Source organism: Sciurus carolinensis, unplaced genomic scaffold, assembly GCF_902686445.1.
Source record: "Sciurus carolinensis unplaced genomic scaffold, mSciCar1.2, whole genome shotgun sequence".
Lineage (NCBI taxonomy): Eukaryota > Metazoa > Chordata > Mammalia > Rodentia > Sciuridae > Sciurus > Sciurus carolinensis.
The window spans coordinates 275,746-283,860 of NW_025920189.1; positions in this window are offsets into that span (position 1 = coordinate 275,746).

The window sequence follows — 8,115 nt, forward strand, 5'->3', positions numbered from 1 at the left end:
CATATTGTTGGTTTTGGAGGTAATTTTTAAAAGGAGCAAATTTAGCACCAAGGGGGAAAAAAAAAAGAAAAGGAAGGAAGGAAAAACACCACACACACAAATAGCATAGCAGATAATAAGGGAGATAATGGAGTTAGGAACTTGGCAACATCACAGGGATTAGGCACAGCCCACACTGACCATAGTAAACATGAGACAAATTTCTTCCCCGCCTCCCCCAGTTTTTTAAGAAAAGATGACTTGTGAATGTAGACAGGATGTCAGTGCCAAACAATTTGATTTAAATATTAGAGAAAGCTGGGATGGAAAGTGAGTCCTGGACATAGGGCCACTTAGATTACATGAGTAACAACATGACTAGAAATTCATAGTTTTATGTATTATACTAAACTGTGTGTATTTGTAGTATGCATTCAATTTATTTCTAAAGTCAACCTTTGAAATATGTGAAGATTACAGTAATTTTTCCCCATCATGTGTTCATACAGTAAATATTCTTGAATTAGAAGGTAAAAACATTTCAGATTATAATTTTGAAAATGAGTGTAGAATTTTAAAATTAAGGGAACAGTATTTTTAATAACTCAGTTCTTGGTTTTTATTAATAAATTCTATTCTAAGAAGACTGCTGAGAGCTCTTCAGCATTTCTAAATAAAATATCAACAAATTACAAGGAGATAATAGCATACTTAAAATGCTGTTTCAGGACTGGGGTTGCAACTCAGTGGTAGAGCACTTGTCTAGCATGATAGGCCCTGGGTTCCATCTCCTGAGTGCAAAAAATAATGTTTACAATTCAGATATTAACTATCATTTAGTTTAACCATTCCAACTATTAATTTTACAACTGTATTGATATATTAGTAACATAATATTTATTCCTTCCTACCCATGAAACCAATTATAAGATCCCTTCTGCAACCACCACCAAATTAAAAAAAAATCTGGAGAAAAAGGAGTGGGGCAGATTTCATTTGAATTTGCAACTGAATTTTACTGTATGCTTGATTTGTTTTATTCTTTGCCTTCTTGAAAATTTTAGGATAATATGAACTTCACTGCTTATGTCTGCAAGTTTTTACAAATGTGATTGAGATTCCTCAGCATAATGAAATGCCTAATATTATTTCTTCCAACATAGCCAACAAAAGGCAAAAGAATATTTAATGAGTTAACTGCAACAGATTTAACCCTCTGATAGATTTGTTCTCTTTTTTTCCCATATTTTCTAAATTCCCATACTTTAACATGATCTGGAAAATTATTATGGTTCAGTGACTTAAGTGATCATCTGAAGTAAAAGTACCATAGATTCTACTCTGATAAGAAACTTAGTAGGTTATTCACCTCTTGAAGTTCATAATCTTCATGTTAACAGTGATGTTAACCATTCTACCTGAGAGGATTTCCTTGAAAGGCCAGTTAGACATGTGTACAAAGGACTCAATGTAATTTCTCATACACAGTAAATGCTCAACAAGTGCTAGTTGTTACTCTTTAATGTCTTCAGAAACTTTCTGAAATGCTGCAACCTATGCAATTGCTTGTTTATATAGTTGCATTTTTCCAGAAATTAACCTCACTGATTTTTAATAAGGGATACACCTGGTATTTTATAGATGAACACGATCAGGTCCATAATGAGAACAAGCTCCATCAGATGCTTTACAAAAAGTCCATGCTAAACTGGAATATACCTGGGCTTTTGAGTACCAGAAGTCAGCATGAGGGGAAATTACAGAAAACAGAATAATTCTCAGGGGCTCATGAGTTAATGAGGTAGCAAATGCTGTGTGGAGATGCTGATTACAAAATTCCCTCAAGTAAGCCTCTAATGAAAACTTTTCAGGAATAAGATATTACAGGGTGGCCAGTCATATTACAAGCCCAACACACCTCTGGGGCTCACCAAACAACTACAAATGAACATCTATCTGCTCTCTTGCTGACTGGATAAAATCAAAGCATACCTGCAATCTTAAAAGATGAGCATAGTTGAAGACTCCCAACAGAATCACACTGTCTACTAAGTAGTTTTACAAAGACTTTAAGGTAGAAGTACTCTTTTTGATCAGCAAAAAAGTATTTTTGGAAACAAAGTAATATACTGCAAGTGCATCTGCTATAGTAGAAACCACTGCTGCATTTAATGCACACAAATACATAAACTGCATGCCTCAGCTACAGATGAACTGCCTTGGAGATGACATATTCTAGAATTTTAATCTTTGTTTATTTTCTGCATAAATTTATCATTAAACTCTGCAATATTTGAGAATAAGCAGCTAAGGAAATTACTTTGAAAGGTTCAAACCATGAGATTCATCAGGTATCAGCTTTGCACATGTGACATCCAAATCCATTATGCTGCTAAAAGAGGCCTTGATCTAAAGATATGGGCAGTTATATTTAAAAAGATGCTAAGTTTGAAAGAGTTTAAAATTATTTTATCAACTGTTTCAAAGTTGAAAATAGATATATAAATAATGATAAAGCATATGTCAAGATAGCATTCTCATCTCAGTCCTTAAAGTTCATACAAGTTTGGAATGAAAAGGCAATTCATCAAATTCTCCTTCCAAACTCTAGTTGACTAAGTCCCCACAAAAGGAATCTTGGTTTGTTTTGTTACTTTTGTTGTTGATTTTACAAAAAGACAGACACAGGGGACCAAGAAGAGAAGAAAAGAAAATACACTAAAAACTTCTCTAGAAGTTAGTAACAAATACCCAAATTTTCACAGTGAATTGAATGTATTATTGGTGTTCACAGGAATTCATTCTGCATACCACACCTCAACAAAGCCACAGATTTATTCAGGGTCCAAGGGTAGTAGCACTGCCTCCCTTGAAATGTCAAACATCTTCTCTTAGCATGGCACTAGGGACCTTCCTTGCCCAGTGCATTCCAAGTACCTCAGAAGAATCTCTCACTTGTAGGAAGACTTAACTGCTGGATGACTTAAGTGAATCTTTTCCCCAACAAACACACATGCTATTTGACTTCAAGAGAGTAAAAATCTCAAACTTCAGATTGTGATTCTTTTTTAGCCTAGGTTCCATTGGACTACCTACTAAATGGTAGATCTATTTAAAAAATAGGTTTTTCAAATCTGCTTTTGCTACCAAATTAACTTACCAATGCCAGAAAATTCCAAATTTGGTGATTTTTATGATGTCAATTAAGAAAACTGTCCATTCTTCTATCTTGTATTTCAACCTTTAGAATAAGGTATCTTGCTTATTTGTCTATCCTTTCCCTATTAGTCACCCAAAATAGCTGAAGGCAAAATTGAATTAAATTCATTTCCTATTTTAAACAAGTACTAAATTCATCACATAACAGATTATTTTCTGTGGGATGAATTTATTATTAAATCATAAAATCAATAATTATATCATCCTAAATTGATAAAGGAAAACTACAGGGAGTAAATTAATCTACAAACTAGGTTAAGAAGCAAATTTGTTAGAATTAAAATGCTTTAAAATCCCATTTTTTAAGTGGAAAATTTTACTTGATTTTCCCAGTACTAAAATATGCAACACTTTTCCAAGAACCTTTGTAATCATTAGATTAAAATTTCCAGTGGGCCTAAATTTTACTAGACTGCATAAAATATTTGTCTTTTTTGGCTTGCATTGAATTTAATTCTCAAAATTATTTAGGGAAATAAAGACTGTTGAATTGAGCTTAACCATGAGATAAATATGACAATTACTCTACTTCAACAATATTTGGAATTAGTATTTATGTAAAACAGTCTCTTTCCTCATTACCAAATATTCTCTTCTCTCAGAAGCATGAGAAAATTATTGTAGGGAAAAAAGAGGAGGTTAGAAAACCAAAACAACAGAAAAACTCCAAGAAATTGAAAAATGATATTACATTTTACAGATACATCTACATATCTTAGAATATATCAACTTTAACTTATTACATAGTATTATTTAAATTAATTTCTATATGTAACTATTGCAATCTAATGATAAAATTTAGAGATAAGAGAACTGCAGAAGTAAAACTGTGTGAATCTGACCCTTGAATTTCATTTTCATTACATGGTCATTGAAGCCATTGTCCATTATTCCAAGTGGTGTTTGGCTCCAGTTTTCATGCTTATCTTCTCACCATGTCATCTCACACAGGAAAATTCTTTTCAATTTACATTGAAGAATTTCAACTATTTGAGAGGTTCAGAGGTTTTTTTGATACAAAAGGGCAAAGAAAAATATTAAAAATCTTCCCTGTGCATGAACTTTCCAAATTCTTGATGGAACATCTAAAGAATTTTGTCTTCTCAGTAGATTTGACTCACTAGCTCACTCGCTCAGTCATTCACTTTTCTCAAGTCTATTACTTTCCTTCAGAGATCTGACTGGTCCTAGGGGTGAATGAAATGTATTGAGGGGGTCACTAGTTATGTAGGTTGTTAGAACAGAGTTCTCTTTTTTCCTAACGAGTCCCATGGGGAATAAGACTAAGGTATCTCACCTGTGGAGAGGACTCTCTGCCTGATACTTCCCAGTCAGGATGCTGAAAATCTGCCCAACGATGCCCCAGTTACAAGCCCCACCTGTTTGTGTTTCCCTAATATGGTAATGTGCTATTTCTCCTTCTCTCTTGCTTCCATATCATTACTAAAAAGAACACTATCTTGTGTAAATACAGTACTTTCATTGGACCTGACCTGCCAAATACAGCAGCTGTGTAACTTTACCATCACAAATACTTGTATGCATTATATAAAATAACTAGTAGTTAGCACACTACTATTTCATTTCAAATACTTTTCATTGTGTTGTAGAAAGATGATAATAGTTTGTCTTTGAATAGCTAGTGCATTATTAATAGCTATAGTCATCCTGCTATGTAATTGTCCCCCTCTGCTCTCTGCCTTTGTGATTGTCCACAGTAACTTGTTCATGCTCCCAAAATGACATCACACAACATGATGTGATACAGCAAAATGTGTACACACCAGAGGCCAAACTGATATAACCCCTTGATCCTGCACATTTGGCCTCTAAAATTCTAAGTAAAGAATTTTTTAAGTAATGTAACCACCTTTGGGAATTTTCTTATAGTAGCAAAGCAGGGACTCTTACAGTGTCATTCATCATTAATTTTTTAAATTTTATTTTTATTTTACAGAGTACACTGATACATTGTACACAAATGGGGCATAACTTTTCATTTCTATGATTGTACATGATGTAGATTCACTATTCATGTAATCATACAAGTACATAGTGTAATGATGTCTGTCTCATTCCACTATCATTCCTTCTCCCACCCACTCCCCCCCTCATTATCTATACACAAACTAAAGTTCCTCCATGTTTCTCTTACCTCCCCCCTTGTGTATTGTCATTCACTTATCAGAAAAAAAAAACATTTGGCCTTTTGTTTCTTGGGATTGGATTGTTTCACTTAGCATGACATTCTCCAACTCCAACTGTTTACCTGCAAATGAAATAATTTTATTCTTCTTTATGACTAATATTCCAATGTGCATATATACACCAGTTTCTTTATCCATTTAGCTATTGAAGGGAATCTAGGTTGGTCCCACAATCTAACTATTGTGAATTGAGCTGCTATGAACTATGTCGCTGCATTAATGTAGTATACTAAAATTTAAGTCCTTTGTGTATAAACCAAGAAGTGGGATAACTGGGTCAGATGGTTGTTCCATTTCAAGTTTTCTAAGGAATCTCCTACTGCTTTCCAGAGTGGCTGCACCAATTTGCAAGTCTACCAGCAAGCTATGAGTGTGCCTTTTTTCCCCAAATCCAAACCAATACCTATTATTGCTCATGTACTTGACAGTAGTCTCTTAAATTGGAGTGAGAGAAAAATTTTAGGGTGATTTTAATTTGTATTTCTCTAATTACTAGCAATGTTGAACACTTTTCCATATATTTGTTGATCACAATATATCTTCTGTGAAGTATCTGTCCAGTTCCTTAGCCTATTTATTGATCGGGTTCTTTGTATTTTGGGTGTAAAGTTTAAGTTCTTCATAAATTTCGAAGATTTGTGCTCTAACTAAACTGCATTTTGTAAAGATTTTCTCCCACTGTGTAGACTCTCTTTTCACATTATTGTTTTCTTTGCTGACAAAAATCTTTTTGTTTGAATCCATCCCATTTAATTATTCTTGCTTTCATTTCTTGAGGTCTGGGAGTTTTGTTAAGGAAGTCTGAAGCTAAGTCGACATGAAGGTTTACACCTATTTTTCTTGTGTTTGGTGAAGGGTCTCTGGTATAATTTCCAGACCCTTGATGCACTTTGAGTTGAGATTTCTGTAGAATGAGAGATAGAGGTTTAATTTCATTTTACTGCATATGAATTTCCAGTTTTGCCAGCACCATTTGTTGAAGAGGCTATCTTTTTTCATTGTATACTTTTGGCATCTTTGTCTAGTATGAGATAAATATTATTTATGTGGGTTTGTCTCTGTGTCTTCTATTCTGTACCATTGGTGTAACTGTCTATTTTGGTGCCAATATCATGCCATTTTTGTTACTATTGCTCTGTAGTATAGTTTAAGGTCTGGTATGGTGATAACTCCTGCTTCACTCTTCCCACTCAGGATTGCTTTGGCTCTTCTGGGTCTCTTATTCTTCCAGATAAATTCCATGATTGCTTTGTCTATTTCCATGAGGAATGTTACTGAGTTTTTAATTTGAATTGCATGGAATTTTATAGTGTCTTTGTTAGTATGACCATTTTTACCATATGAATTTCACCTATCCAAGAACATGGGAAATCGTTCCATCTTCTTTTTTTAGTATTCTGTATGTTTCATTGTAGAGGTCTTTCACCTCTTTTGTTAGATTGATTAATGACGATTTTATTTTATTTTATTGAGGCTATTGTGAATTAAATTGTTTCCCTTAATTCACTTTCAGTGGATTCATCACTTATGAATAGAAATGCATTAGATTCATGCATATTGATTTTATATCCTGTTACTTTGCTGAATTCATTTATTAGTTCTAGAAGTTTTCTGGTGGAATTTTTTGGATCCTCTATAGAATCATTCCCTCAGTAAATAGTGATAATTTTAGTTATTTTCCTATTTGTATCCTTTAATTACTTTGGCCTGTCTGATTGCTCTGACTAGTGTTAGAAGCACAATGTTAAATAGAAATGATGAAAGAGGGCATCCCTGTCTTGTTCCAACTTTTAGAGGGAATGCTTTCAGTTTTTTCTCCATTTAGAATGATGTTGGCCATGAACTTAGCCTAGATAGCCTTTACCATATTGAGATATGTTCCTAATATCTCTATTTTTTCTAGGGTTTTGAGCATGAAGGGGTGTTGTATTTTATCAAATACTTCTTCTGCACCTATTTAAATAATCATGTGATTCTAAACTTTAAGTCTATTGATGTGATGGATTATGTTTGTTGATTTCTGGATGTTGAACCAAGTTTGCCTCCCTGGGACGAACCCCACTTGATTATGGTGCACTATCTTTTTAATATTTTTGTATGGAATTTTTCAGAATTTCGTTAAGGATTTTCGTATCTATGTTCATCAAGGATATTGGTCTATCATTTTCTTTCCTTGATGCATCTTTGTCAGATTTTGGTTTCATTGTGATACTACTGTCATAGAATGTGTTCAGAAGGATTTCCTCTTTTTCTATTTCATGGAATACTTTGAGATGGAGGATTGATATTAGTTCTTCTGTGAAGATCTTGTAGAACTTGGTTGAAAATCCATTTGGTTCCAGGCTTTTCCTGTTTGGTAAGCTTTCGATGGCTTCTTCTAACTCACTGTTTGAAATTCATCTGTTTAAATTGTGTATATCCTCCTGCTTCAACTTGGTAGGATCCTTTGTCTCTAAATATTTGTCGATGTCTTTGAGATTTCCTATTTTGTGGGAGTATAGATTTTCAAAGTAGTTTCTAATTATGTATTTCACTAGTGTTTCTCATCATTTCTTTTTCATCACAAATTCTAGTAATTTGAGTTGTCTCTCTTCTCTTCATTAGTGTGGCTAAGGGTTTACCTATTTTGTTCACTTTTTGAAAGAACCAACTTTTTGTTTTGTCAATTTTTTAATTGTTTCTTTTGTTTCAATTTCATTGATTTCAACTC